Source organism: Sphaeramia orbicularis, chromosome 17 (genome assembly GCF_902148855.1).
Source record: "Sphaeramia orbicularis chromosome 17, fSphaOr1.1, whole genome shotgun sequence".
Classification (NCBI taxonomy): domain Eukaryota; kingdom Metazoa; phylum Chordata; class Actinopteri; order Kurtiformes; family Apogonidae; genus Sphaeramia; species Sphaeramia orbicularis.
The window spans coordinates 57,318,684-57,333,089 of record NC_043973.1 but is presented as its reverse complement, the minus strand read 5'-3'; the positions used below and the strand labels follow the sequence as shown (position 1 = coordinate 57,333,089).

General features: G+C 37.5%; 1 long non-coding RNA gene across 1 annotated transcript; it reads right to left on the bottom strand.

Moving 5' to 3' along the window:
• Nucleotides 1-2,999: 2,999 nt before the first annotated feature.
• On the bottom strand, nucleotides 3,000-5,510 carry LOC115437775 (uncharacterized). The gene is made up of 2 exons (XR_003937980.1): nucleotides 3,822-5,510; nucleotides 3,000-3,688 (listed from the first exon to the last, which is right to left on the bottom strand). It is a non-coding gene; the product is annotated as an uncharacterized LOC115437775 (long non-coding RNA).
• Between the last annotated feature and the right edge of the window lie 8,896 nt (nucleotides 5,511-14,406).

Here is a 14,406-nt window from a genome sequence, read left to right as displayed (position 1 = left end):
CAAATTATTCCATGAAATAAATGTCATAGACTGGAGTCAGAGTCTACCCCCTCTAGCCCCCTTTAACGTCAGGACCTGAAGGAACCTGAACCTGAACCTGAACCTGAACCTGAACCTGAAGGATCTGCACACGGACTCACCTGGTCCTCCTGAAATCCTCCTGTAAAGCGGGTCCAGGTGATCCAGATCAGCATCGGCCGTGGATCACACAGCGACGCCGGGATAAGAATGAAACAACCAGGAGGACCCCCCCCCCCACCCACACACACACACACACACACACCACACACGCACACACACACACACACACACACACCTCTGAAAAGCTGCCAGCAGAGCTCTGAATAAAGCCCAGGTCCTGAGTCCTCACCAGTCCACTGTAAGAAATATCCACCTGGAGGCCCCGCCCACTCACACTACAGCTGGACACCTGTTTACAAACTAAGTGCACCTTAGATTAGGGTTAAAGGTTTAGTCTGAGTTTTTAAGGGTTTAGTCTGAGTTTTTAAAGGTTGAGTCTGGATTTAAGAGTTTAGTCTCTGCTTTTAAGGCTTATTCTGTGCTTTTAAGGGTTTAGTCTGCGCTTTTAAGGGTTTAGTCTGAGCTTTCAAGGGTTTAGTCTGGGCTTTTAAGAGTTTAGTCTTAGCTTTTAAGGGTTTAGTCTGTGCTTTTAAGGGTTTAGTTTGAGCTTTCAAGGGTTTAGTCTGTGCTTTTAAGGGTTTAGTCTGAGCTTTTAAAGGTTGAGTCTGGATTTAAGAGTTTAGTCTCTGCTTTTAAGGCTTATTCTGTGCTTTTAAGGGTTTAGTCTGTGCTTTTAAGGGTTTAGTCTGTGCCAGTAAGGGTTTAGTCTGTGCTTTTAAGGGTTTAGTCTGAGCTTTCAAGGGTTTAGTCTGGGCTTTTAAGGGTTTAGTCTGAGCTTTCAAGGGTTTAGTCTGGGCTTTTAAGGGTTTAGTCTGAGCTTTCAAGGGTTTAGTCTGGGCTTTTAAGAGTTTAGTCTTAGCTTTTAAGGGTTTTGTCTGCATTAAATCGTTTAGTCTCTGATTTTAAGGCTTATGCTGTCCTTTTAAGGGTTTAGACTGGTTTTAAGGGCTTAGTCTCTGCTTTTAAGGGTTTAGTTTCTGCTTTTAAGGGTTTAGTCTCCAGTTTTAAGCCTTCAGTCTCTGCTTTTAAGAGTTTAGTTTCTGCTTTTAAGGGTTTAGTCTCCAGTTTTAAGTCTTCAGTCTCTGCTTTTAAGGGTAAAGTCTTCAGTTTTAAGGCTTTAGTCTCTGCTTTTCAGACTTTAGTCTCTGCTTTTACGGGTTTAGTCTGGTTTTAGGGGCACAGTCTCTGCTTTTAAGGGTTTAGTTTCTGCTGTTAAGGGTTTAGTCTCTGCTTTTAAGGTTTTTTTTTGTCCATTTTTTACTGTTTAGTCTATACTTTTAAGGCTTTAGTCTCAACTTTTAAGGGTTCAGTCTGCTCTTTTAATTCTAATTCTCCCTTTTGCCTTTGACACCTGACTGAGCTCCGTTCTTGCGTTTGAATGTAGACTGGACACTTTTTGCAGCGTTGGAAGCGTCTGTAAAAGGCGCTGCAGCGACATTCGAGCCGTGGGGAAGATCAGTGAATAAGACGAGTGTTTAAAGACGCCGATGGGCAGAGGAGTTAACGGAGCTGGTCCAGGTCCCGGTTTGACCCGGGTCCAGGTCTGATACAGATGGGTCCAGGTCTGATCTGGGTCCAGGTTTAATCTGGGTCCAGGTCTGATCCGGGTCCAGGTCTGATCCAGATGGGTCCAGGCCCTCAGAGTCACAACAACACATTTGACGTCACACGTTGGCTTTGACTGGAAACTGAGTACACAGTAGATGACGTACTCAGACTGTTTAAAGTACTAATACACACTGAAAATACTCCTGTATGAGTAAAGGTACTGCATTCACAACCGACTAGTATGAACAAGTCCAAGTTTCATGAAGTAAATGTATGTGTCAGGTTTTTACTGTCTTATCTTCTATTTCTGATGCTTTTTAATGCTTCGTTCATGTGTGCGCCGCTCTTAAACACACAAACCTGTTTATTTCACTCAAACATGAACTTAATCCAAATCTAATTATTCAGTTTTTAATATAAGAACAGCCAATTTTGTCATTTGAGCAGCAAAATATGAGCACTGTGATGTGAGAAATCATGAAATAACGACAAATCCATTATCCACCCTGCTGCAGATTGATTCTTTTCTAATGAACTAATTGTGTTTTCTCTTATAATATTCCATTTCAGCTGAAAGTATAAAGAAAGAAAAAAAACAACAACAAAAAGCCAGAAATGATCCCAACAGCGTTAAATAAAACATGGCTTATTGTCGTCACTAAACAGCGACACTTTACACATTACAGTTGTCAGTTCAATACTTTATTAATAACTGGTGCAATTAAAAAGACAAAAAATAAAAAAATCAAGTAAGAATACATTTGCATATTATATCATCAAAACAAATCATATTTAAAATAATCAAATACAGAATAGAAATGGGATTTTTTTTTTTTTTTTTCAAACTGGAATGAGTAAAATGATGCACAGCTCCGAAGGCCACTAGTGTAAAGTTGTCCAAACTTCCCATAAAAAAAGAAAGAAAAAAACCCAAACCATCGTGTTCTGACCTGAAGAAGCTGCTGTCGGTTCATGAACACAAGGCTGCGAATAAAACCTGGACCCACAACGACTGCACGTACAAACAAACACCGACAAACACCAGATCTGTGCTGTTTTTTTTATTTTGTGCTCGTTGTCTCGTTGTCTTTGTACTTACAGACAGGAAGTGTTGAAAAGGTACGTTTATTTTACTGAAATGACAAACAGTTTTATATTACTAACATTTTTTTAATGAAGTAATAGAGTGACCGTGGATTATTAGCATTAGCATTTTGTGATAAACTGGGATTAACAGCATGTTGTCGAGTTAGCATCTGCATATCTTCATCATCTTCAGATATCGTCTTGTTAGTCTCATTGGTTTTTAAAAAATATATATATTTTAAGCAATCTAAAAAAAAGGACATACACTAATGTCTGACAAATTCAAACCAGTGAGTATTAGCATGTTAATATCAATAGGGTTTTGCTAAATAAACCTGTTAGCTAGCTACAATAGCTAGCAAGTATAGTACTTAGCGCAAATGTATTCTGTCTTTAGTAACGTGATTCGATAAAGCTATTGTTAGCGCAAAGATTTGTAGTTTTTAGTCATGGTTAGCTAATGCTGTAGTTAGCTAACATTAATGTTAGTTCAAAGAATAGGATAAAATTGACTTTATTATCATTGTGGTAGGAAAATAACATAATAATAAGATGAATAAAATAATAAAATATACTCTGTTTTCAGTCAGAATACGTTTGATTGAGCTAACCACAACATTTACTAACTAAAGCGTTAGCTAAAAGTATTTGGTCTAATTCTGTTAGCTAACATTAATGTTAGTTCAAAGAATAGAATAGAAAAGACTGATAAAAAAAGTAACAATAAAATGAATAAAATAATAAAATATAGACTGTTTTCAGTCAGAATACCTTTGATTAGCTAATGCTGCAGTTAGCTAATGTTGTGGTTAGCTCAAAGGTATTCGGTCTTTAGTAAAATTATGGTTAGCTAACACTGTGGTCATCTAATGTTGTGGGTAATTCAAACATACTCTGGCATTAATCAGAATAGCTTTGATTAGCTAATGTTGCAGTTAGCTAACATCATGGTTAGCTAACATTAAAATTAGTTCAAAGAATAGAATAGACTTCATTGTCCTTGTGGTGAGAAAACAACATAAGATATATTGTTTCAGTCAGAATACCTTTGATTAGCTAATGTTGTGGTTAGCTAATGTTGCCATTAGCTCAAATGTCAGTCGTCTTCTGAACTGCTTTCCCCTTACTAGGGTCTGGAGGTGGGTGGGTGGGGGGGTGCTGGAGCCAATCCCAGCTACCTATGTGCGAAGGCGGGGTTAGCTCAAAAGTAAGACTGCAGTTAGCTAACACTGTGATCAGCTACTGATGTGGCTAAAATTGTTTTTATCTGTAGCGTGAGTGATTAGTTTTGTTTGTTCTGCTGTTTTTAAGCAAAACTGGATGTCGTTTCTGCTAAATGTGACATTGTACGACTTTCTAGATAACATAATCATCCAGACCGATAATAGAATGAATAAATAATAAAGAAACAAACATTCTATTCACTTTGTCAATAACCTGGATCTGGATCAGTTTCATCTGTTCGTTTGGAGCCTAAAGCCTCAGAATAGTTCCATTAAAATACGGAAAATATGTGAATATAAGAAGCTATTGGGATACGATGTCCTAACAAACTACACGGTACTTTATCTTTGTCATTTTAATTAAATTAAGGAAAAGGATGAAGATTATAGAAGAAATCTGCATAATGGGAAAGTTGACTCACCATCGGAGATGACAAGAGGCACAGTTTGAAGAAAAATGAGGAAAATGGACTTTATTCAGAATCCGAAAACAAAACAACGGAAGAACTGAAAAAGTAAAGAATAGATGAGGAGACTATTATGGGATTCCCAAACACTGTCGTTAATAAATGTTGAAAATATCAATAAAAATGTAAGTATTTTTAAAAAAGTAAGTATGCCAAAAGTGGAATGTGTCAGATGTTGTAAATGCAGTCGTCGTTTACGCAGATTTTACCGACAGCTTTGTGGTTCGTTTCCGTAGCCACGGCAACAAAAGCATGACTTTATTAAAAAGAGAAAATATCACATTAAAAAAAATCTGTAAAACTGTAAAAGGCCAAGGCACAAATAATCTGTAGCGATCAAAATGTCCATGAAATGTGTTTTTATGCAGAATGTGTGGATCAGTGCATCACTCGGTTTGAAGTTACAGTGAATACGAAAAAAAAATAAAGACAGAAATCACAGCGAACACTAGCGCCCCCTTTGACTACACGATGCCATAAAGTGCTCGATGTACATACAGTCGACAAGGCATGAAACAAACAACACACAAACAAACACAGAAGAGGGCGGGAAAGTGTTGGAAAAGTTTGGTGAATGTTGCGATTATGGCTTTGTTTGATCCAGATTTGGGGCGAGGCTGGTTTTAACCAAAACAAACCAGGACTGACTCCAAACTTTAGGTTGACGCTAAATTCATTTAAATTGTGACTTTTTGCTGAAGGCTGCTCCTGTTTCAACACATTAGCTCTGTTTTGGGGCACCACTAACCCGCATTTCCACCATTTTGTATCTGAACCATCTTAACAACAAAATCTGTGGTTGTTTTTTACTTTTTCGTCCGATGGTTCGATGGATGTTTGGTACCAGTGTCGACCATCTGCCATCTGTTAACAATTATTAAAGAATCTTCTTCTCAAAACCGTCGGTCAGAATGACTTGATATTTCTTGTGGACCATCTTTGGGGTCAGGTCAACCAAGTTTGTTCAAAGAATTGAGAAATATTGATTTTTGAATTTTATATGAATGTTTAAATTTTTAAAAATCCCCATTGGTTTATAATGGGACACATTTCAAAGTGCTACAACTTCGAAACAGTTGAAAATATTGATATAATTACTATTGACAATAGATAGGAAGTCACGTATGGGCTTTCATTTGGTGCTATGACCTTTGACCTTGAGTGACCCTGAAAGGTCAAACCCAAGGTCATCTATGTCCAGATTTCTAGAAACCTCTTCTCAAAAACCATCAGCCACAATCAATTGAAATTCACAGCAGAGGTTCAATGGGGTAAGGTCCACCAGGTTTGATCAAAGAATTGAGAAATATTGATTTTTTTTAAGAAAAAAATTTAATTAGTTTTTGAAATGGTAAAAATCCCTGTTGGACTACAGGAGCCTTGGTCCTTTGTTTCTGGTTTAGGACAAATAGAAATGACTGGACTTTTTTTTTTTTTTTATCTCTACCATAGAATTAAATCCAATTCTACAAACTGTCACCTTAATGATAATCATTTCATTTTGCTCAACAGCGCCGGTTTTCCCTGCTTCAAACCAACGTTTGAGCTTTAGATTCCAATTATTTTCATCCAAATACTTTGGTTTCAGATCTGAGTTCAGTTTAAGAACCAGAACAAACCTGGTTCTGTCATTGGTGGAAATGCGGTTCTGGTGTTTTAGAGCTTATCGTCAGAAAAGAATCTCAGGATGAGGTTGATAAAAGGTGAAAATACAATAAGGACAAAGAAGAAGAAACCAGTAGAAACCTTAAATTAACCAATGACTCTAGCGAATGTCCTTTAAATTCACTAAAAATAAAGATGGAACAGGTTTAAAATCACACTTAATTAGTGTAAAGGTCAGAAAACGCATTCGTGATCTAGTTAAAACCAAATCCTTTTGAACGTTTCCCAAACTCACACCACTGCAACTAAAAAGTTCACATCATTCAACTCACCTCATTCTTTGTTAATTTGACGTTTACTTGATGAATCTTTTAGATGTTTAGTCGTTTTTAGCATCAGATGTGTTTTTGTCCCAAGAGCCAAGCATTTTGGAGCTTTTCAGAAAAATCACTTTGAACAAAGAACAAAATCAATGCCAACAAACATCCAAAGGCCAAAGTTGTGTTTCAGTTGTGCATTAAACAATATCTGCATGAGTCGGCCTTTTCCTAACACTTGTTTAGTGAAATTCTCACCTTTTTACTTCAGACGAGAGTTTTTGACATAATTTGAGTACTTCCCTTTAAACAACAACTTTGAAAATTAAAAGTCACGATAGAAAGTTGATAACGTGGAACAAGATGATGCCACAAACAGCACAAAGCCTTCACAGAGAAACCAAACATGAAAGTATCAGGTGTCGAACAGTGACAAAACCCACAAAAAAACAACACAACATGTCATTTAAGAGACACACCCCCACATGGATGGGAAATCAAAGGAATCCAAACCAGGTTGACACTGTTCAAAGTAATGCTAGCTCTTTGTTCGACATCTAATTTGTCTCAAAAATTGGCGTCTTTATCAGATGACTTGCTTTAAGTGAAATGAGATGATGGCTACTTACACATTGTGTTATTTTAATAAAAAGTAAGGTTAAAAACCACTCAATGATTTAAAAATAGATGTCAGAACAGACGTATGCATCCTTATTGTGCTAAGAATATTTGTTTCAGGTTTACATTTTCAGTGAATTTATCAGTTTTTTGCTGAAAAATATAATGTTATTATAGATAAAATTATAAATATTATTGTGTCTGCTAGCATCACTTTATTCCAGTGTAATTTTTGTGTCTTGGAAGACAATTTATTCTCTATAAATAGTAAGTTTTAACAGTAATTTGCTGCGTAAATATAAACATACCAATACTTTTATAATGTATTAGCAGTGATTTTTCTAAATTGATACATGCCTGCTAATTTAGAAGGAAGCAATACAGGTTTTAATCATTAAAAATGGAAGTAACTGTAGCTGTTAGTGACAGAAACAAGTGTACGGTCATTTCTGTCAATGTGACATGGCAACACGTGACATAAACGGACGCTTTAATGAAGCGAAAATCTTTAAAATGTGAGCAGTGAGATAAAAAAACAGGTGGAAAATAAGACGAGAAGTGCAACGTTACAACTTTTGCATTCCTGTGCAGCTGAAGTCTGAATGAGCTGAAACCATCACAAAGCTATAAAACAGTATTTGATATAAAAAGCTGAACTGGACGAGTTCCAGAAAAGACAAAAGATAAGATCAGAGTTCACATTCAGAAATCCAGCGAGTGACATGAAGTGACACTGAAACACTAAATACAGAATGAGTGGAGGCATTCTGCGCTTCAGAGGCACCATGAACCAATGACTGCAGGGATAGAGCATCAGGTACGTCCGCAAATGTCTGACAATGTGGATCTGCATTGCAACAGAAGTCACCATAATAATAATAATAATAATAATAATAATAATCAGGAGATAAATATTGAGTTGAATAGAATACATTAGATAATATGAAGAATAGATGTTTGGTTCATTTTGTGCGTTTCACAGGTTAGATGTTTCCACACCAGGCTTTAGTCCGAGCTGCAGAAAGCACAAATTGCTTCTATTAATTGTACTTTTGTGAAGTCTTGGGTTTTCATTGCGATCTTCAGTAAAGCATGTCCATGAGAGGCTAGCGAGCTAATGTTAACTTAAACATCACTATTATGGATTTAAAGCCACCAAGTTATTTCTGCTATTTGATAAATGTTCACATAGAGTTTGTTGGAAAACAATAAAGTCGTATTTGCATAATACCTAAACACCCTAATTAGCGCTAGCTGGGCTACTTACCTGGTTAACTGACAGACCATATAATTCAATACAAGTTATCTCATTTTAGCTATTAACAAGGCCGGTGTACATAGTTGAAATTTACATTAAACGCAACCAACTCAGACTGTTATGCTACAGCCCATCCAGTAATCTCTGCTATTTGATAAATGTTCACATAGTTTGTAGGTCAACAGTAATTCAAAATTCTTTCCAAAGGATTGTGAATTTCCTGCTAGTTCTAACAAAGTATTTGTCTAATCTAATTAGTGCTAGCTGAGCTAATTTGACAGCTCACTAACAGGCTATAAAATCCAATACGAGTAAGCTCATGTTAGCTGCTAACAAGGCCAGTGTACATTGTTTGAGTCTTGAAATTTAAATTGAACACCACCAACTCAGACTGTTAAGATACAGTCCATCCAGTAATTTCTGCTATTTGATAAATGTTCACATAGAATTGGTTGAAAAACAATAATGTTATCTTTGCATTATATCTAAACACCCTAATTAGCGCTAGCTGGGCTAATTATCTGGCAGTCCTTATAATTCAATACAAATTAGCTCACGTCACTGCTAAAATGAGCTAATGTGGGTAGATTTCACTAACACACTCAACGTTAGGAACTTAGCATCAGTGCATAATAGTTTTTTGACGTCACTGTACAAAATATTACAAAGCACTGATTTACCTCATACCACGGACTAGTAACAGTATTAATAGTCACATACAGACAATGTCAAATCATCTGTGACAAGAATTTAAAGTTTTGTTAGAACTTCCGAGTTTGTTGTGAAATCTAAGCCTGAATCTGCTGTGAAAGGCTGGTGTTCATGAAACTTCTGTTAAACACCACTAAGACTGTTACGCCAAAGTCCACCAGGTAAATTCAGTATTTGATAGTAACGATAACCTGGGGTAATGTAGAAACCCTCTAATTAGCATTAGCTGGGTAAGGCTAGCAGGAACCTCTGCAGAATCACTGCAGAGGTTAGCTAATGTGGCTAACATTAGCAAACATTCTGGGTGTTTTAACTGAACTTTAGTTTTAGTTATAAGACCATGTACAGATGTTTAATTGCATTAAATTAAAATAGTTTTTGCTTGTTTTATTTTCTTGTTTTGCAGCCCATTGCATGTGGACAGTGTTTCATTTGCTGCTCACAGTAAATGATATTAAGCCACAGATTGTAATGTCTGTGTTTTGGTTGTTTAGGAGGTTTAAAACACATAAAACCTTCATGCAATAAAAACCTAGAATCAGTTCCTGACTTTTTTTAGGTGCAGCTGTCCTGTCAGCAGCATGATGCCACAGTTTGGCTTCATTTTCACTCAGACCAAAAGTTCGGTCACTTTTTGTTCCGTGATATCGGCGTTAATGAATTATTTCTGCATCTTAATGAGAAAAATCATGCATATTATGTGTATTTACACCTGAGTGTATCAGACTATAAGGGGTGAAATTAGATTATTACATTATTTTAGATGATACACATTCAATTTAGGTTGTTTTTTATTTCTGTTTTTTAACTTCATACTGAGTAGTTTTTCTTCAGACTTTTTCACTTGGATGCCAGTTGAATTGTGTTTAGTCCAAACCAAACATATAACACACTACTCGCTTTTCCATTGACCCTCAAACTGCGCAAAATTCACCTAATGGAAATATGACAATTTTGCTAAAAGTCTCATTTTTCGATTAAAAGTTTTTGTGCTGGCAAGAGGTGGTTTTTTGGGTGTAGTGCAATTTGGAATATCACGCAAAACTGTAATGGAAAGACCTTTTTTCGCAACTAGAGCCAGGTGAATTAAAAAAACGGATGCTGCCGGACATTACAACAAGAGAAGAAGAAGAAGAAACGTGTGTTGTATGTGTGAACACTATGGAAGCGTATTGCATTTACATAAAAAAAAACAAATTTGGCTCTGTTTTTTTCAAATTAACGAGATACTGTTTTCTAAAAAAAAATAAAAATTCGGCTCTGTTTTTACGAGATAATTATCTCATTAATTCAGAAAAACAGCTGAATTTAAATTTTTTCAGAAAAAAGCATCTCGTTAATGTGGAAAAACAGCCAAATTTTTATTTTTTTGTGTGAATGTAATATGCTTCTGTAGGACACACCAGGAAACCCAATAATTTTTAATTTAGTAGGACATAGAGTGGTAATATATAATAATAATGAATATATCTGTAAATCAACACCATATTTACATTTGTCGACATGTTTATGGAATGACTTCTTGTGTCATCTCACGATAATAAATAAACAAATCATCGCATTTGTGATATAATGGAAAAACCGACATTACGCACTTCTGTTTTTTCGACATTTAGTAAATATGGGTAAAGTTTTGTGCAGATGTCTGATGGAAAAGCGACTACTGATGGTGTTGATGTGCTGCAGTCGGCTGAAGCCCGGTGTGGAAGCTCTTCTGTAAAACGTGTTCATCATGCTGAATAACTGTGTGTAGATATAGGAGCTCAGGGCGTACATTCAGTATCAGTGTCATCCTAAATCTAAAGTAGTAAATGCTGTTCAAGCTGTTGGGGGGTGTGGTGCGTTTACATGTGCAGAAACAGTTGGGTAAACCTCTGCAGCCAATCAGATGAATCCTAGACGTGTTTGTGTTCAGATGTGGACATTCCAGCGTGAAAATGGACTCGGAAATATAAAATATATTGAGTTTTCTTTCCATGTTTGAGGAAATGTGTACATGTGTATTTACAAGTCGGATTATTTTTTAACTAAACCCTAGAATTGGACCAGATTTCAGACACACTAGATGGGGTTGGATGTGCAGGTGATCAACCAGTGATCACGTTGATAGGTGGTGAATTCATTGCATGTAAATCAGAGACTGTAGATAAAAATTACAACAACGTCCTTAAGTGAAGCCAAAATATCTCTGTCGCCCCCTGGTGGATGGATGTGGTCAGAAGAAGACTTTAATAGAGGGTCTGCACATACGTCACTTCCCCCCCAGGCCACGCCCCTCTCAGTCAGACTGAGTGTCTTAAACCAACCTGCTCAACATGACGGAGTATAGCAGTAAACACAGCCAGAGAAAAGGAACATGTGAAATCTGAAATTAAATGAAGGACAGTTGGACTGGACATGGATCTGTACCAGCTACCAAAGAACAAGTGGTCCATGAACACTGACATGTGGACACAAATGGAGGATCCAGACCTGATCCAGGGGGGAGGGGATCAGCGCTATTTGGACCTGAAACTAATATACATGGTTTCATCAGGACTGACAACCAGGGTCCAAAACTAGGGCCCAGAACCAGCTGATCCAAAGGGTCCAAAACTAGGGCCCAGAACCAGCTGATCCAAAGGCTCCAAAACTAGGGCCCAGAACCAGCTGATCCAAAGGATCCAAAACTAGGGCCCAGAACCAGCTGATCCAAAGGGTCCAAAACTAGGGCCCAGAACCAGCTGATCCAAAGGATCCAAAACTAGGGCCCAGAACCAGCTGATCCAAAGTGCATTTCCAGTAGACCGTGGACTGACCCCAGTGAATATATGCAGGATCTACTGGGACTGAGCAGATTTACTGAGTCTAGTTCAGATCCAGTCCTTTATCCAACACAGATACTACTGCTGTGGACCAGCAGGGCACCACTGCATTCTGGGAAATTAGGAGATTTTTACCACCTGTTTTTAAATTAACACATTATTCTGGTAATATTATGGCTTTATTGTCGGAATATGATGACTTTAATCTCATAAACGAATGAAATTTTTGTTAAATTATGAGGTTTTTTTTATAACTACGACTTTATTCTCATAAAATTACAGGTTTTATATCGATATTTTATGACTTTATTCTCGTAGTGCCCAGTGTTTTTCTTTTCTCATGTGGCCCTAATACTCCATCGTAGCTTTATTCTCCAGTTCCCCTGTATTTGTAAAACTAGGTTAGCCTCAGTTTCAGTTAGTTTACTAATCATGTAGGAGCACAAGGTTCACAATCACAAAATGAAGACAAAAACCAGGAAAGATCTGATCATGAAACCAAGAGCTGCACTAAGAAGTAACGTTAGCCAAAACAATAGGTCATTTCAGGTCTGATTGGACCCAAAAATTCAGCATAAATGAATGTTAGCTGACACCAAACAGGATCCACAGATCTAGGTTTGGTTTCCTGGATTTGTGGATCCATCTCCTTCTCTTTTCTTTGTCTTTCGGTGTCTGTAAAACGATAGCTCCCACTGCTTTAAGAACCTGTTCATACAGTCAATCTCACAACAGCTCTGCCCCATTTTTTATAAAATATTGTTCTTCAGTTTAGACGGTATTGAAGCCAACGCTGTCACTCATCTCCCTCTTTCTGCCACTCAGTGGGCAGAACCGCTGTGACTTCTGCTAGCAGTGACGTCACGTGCAGACCCTCTATAAAGGAACTGTTTTATATTTCTGGTGAAACTTTCCTTGTTGAGTGGATAAATAACAAAAAAAACCCCAAAATGCAGGAACAGAAAGCAACGGACGTTATTAAAAGGTCGACCCAGTGGTGAATCCTTGATGAGGATTCTTTGCTTTATTTCTACTTTTCTACTAAAAACAGCCACATTCTGCCGTGTTTTGATACTCAGCCTGAGTAAAGACATGTGTTTGTCTGTAATGTAGGTCAGAAGCCACGCCCCCTTCTTCAAAACTAATTAACAGTTATCGTGTCTGGTTATTCAGTTCTGTTCTATCAGTCTGTTTTTAATGAGGCTTAGATGTAAACAGATAAAAGAGCATCGTGTTCCTGCTTTACTTCTCCAGTTGAACATTGAAACTCCGTTAACTGTGATATTTTAGCTTCACTTTTCCAGAGTCGCAGTTTTTGTTCTAATACAGTCTCTGGTTTTAATATTATAACGTTGGGGCTTTTATTTGCTCAGCTGATCAATTGATAAAAACTCATAAACAACTAAAAATTCAAGCGACCGGATGCTACTTTTTTTTATCGTTTTTATGTAGAATTCCAGTGGGTGTTGCATGTGTTCAGACCAAAAATAAAGCAAATTTTGGGCCCGACGCTGTTAAATATAAGGTGAGAAACAGCCAGTCAGCTGGAGGTTCTGCCGATGTCACAGAAATGAATATTAAACTTCGGAAGAAGAAAGAAGAATCAACACACCGCTCACGTGGGCGTGGTCAGATGAGATTGTAAAAGTTTGAGAATGGGACGGAGAAACCAAACGACTGCGTCAGATACTGTCAATCAAAGCTCAAAATGGAAGATGTCCAAACTACCAAACCCCACAGGTTAAAAAAAAACGATTCGTGCATCAGTAGCGGACCTTAAAGTGAAAGCGAAACCTATAGACGTTTTACTAATTCGTCTAAGCCTCCCACTGATGTGCAGCTAATTTTCCTTTTCCCTAACTTCAGAAACTTTAATTTGACGGGGCAGGATGTTTCTTCACCCCCACAGAACCAGGTCCGGATCGACCCGATCTCGTGACTAAATCCAATTTCATCTTCTAAAAAATGCCAGATCAGCAGCCGACACCAATCTGTAGCTTGGATCGGAACATCCCTACATGTGTCAACCCTTTTTTTCCTTTCTCTTTTCTTTTTAATATGGCTCTGTTCCTGTTCCTTGCCTTTAGTATTTTATTGTTCATTTTCACTGTTTGATGCTGGCACAAAATCCATAAAAAATGTTCTGGAAAACAAGTAATGGGTCAATAATTTAAAGACGGACCAGATCAGTTTATAGATCCACATAAACTGGATGAGACTAGAATGAGTCCTGGAGAAAAATGACTGGCTTAGTATTTTTTACAGAGAAATACAGTGTAAATCTGTGGGAGCCCGGATTTTATGCAGCAGCATCTCGTGGCCATCTGTGGTATTACACTTAACCTCTGAACCGTTACATTCTTGGTATAAAACAAATTTGCTTCATCATCGCTGTAGGGAAATTCAGTCTCTGCATTTTACCCATAATACACACAATATCTAGCATTAGCATTAGCACACAGCTAACGCACTATGTAAACACTATTCCACAGGTGTCAAACATGCGGCCCAGGGGCCAAATCCGGCTCGCCAAAGGGTCCAGTCCGGCCCCTGGGATGAATTTGTGAAATGCAAAAATTACACTGAAGATATTAACAATCCTTTTAGTTCAGGTTCCACATTCAGACC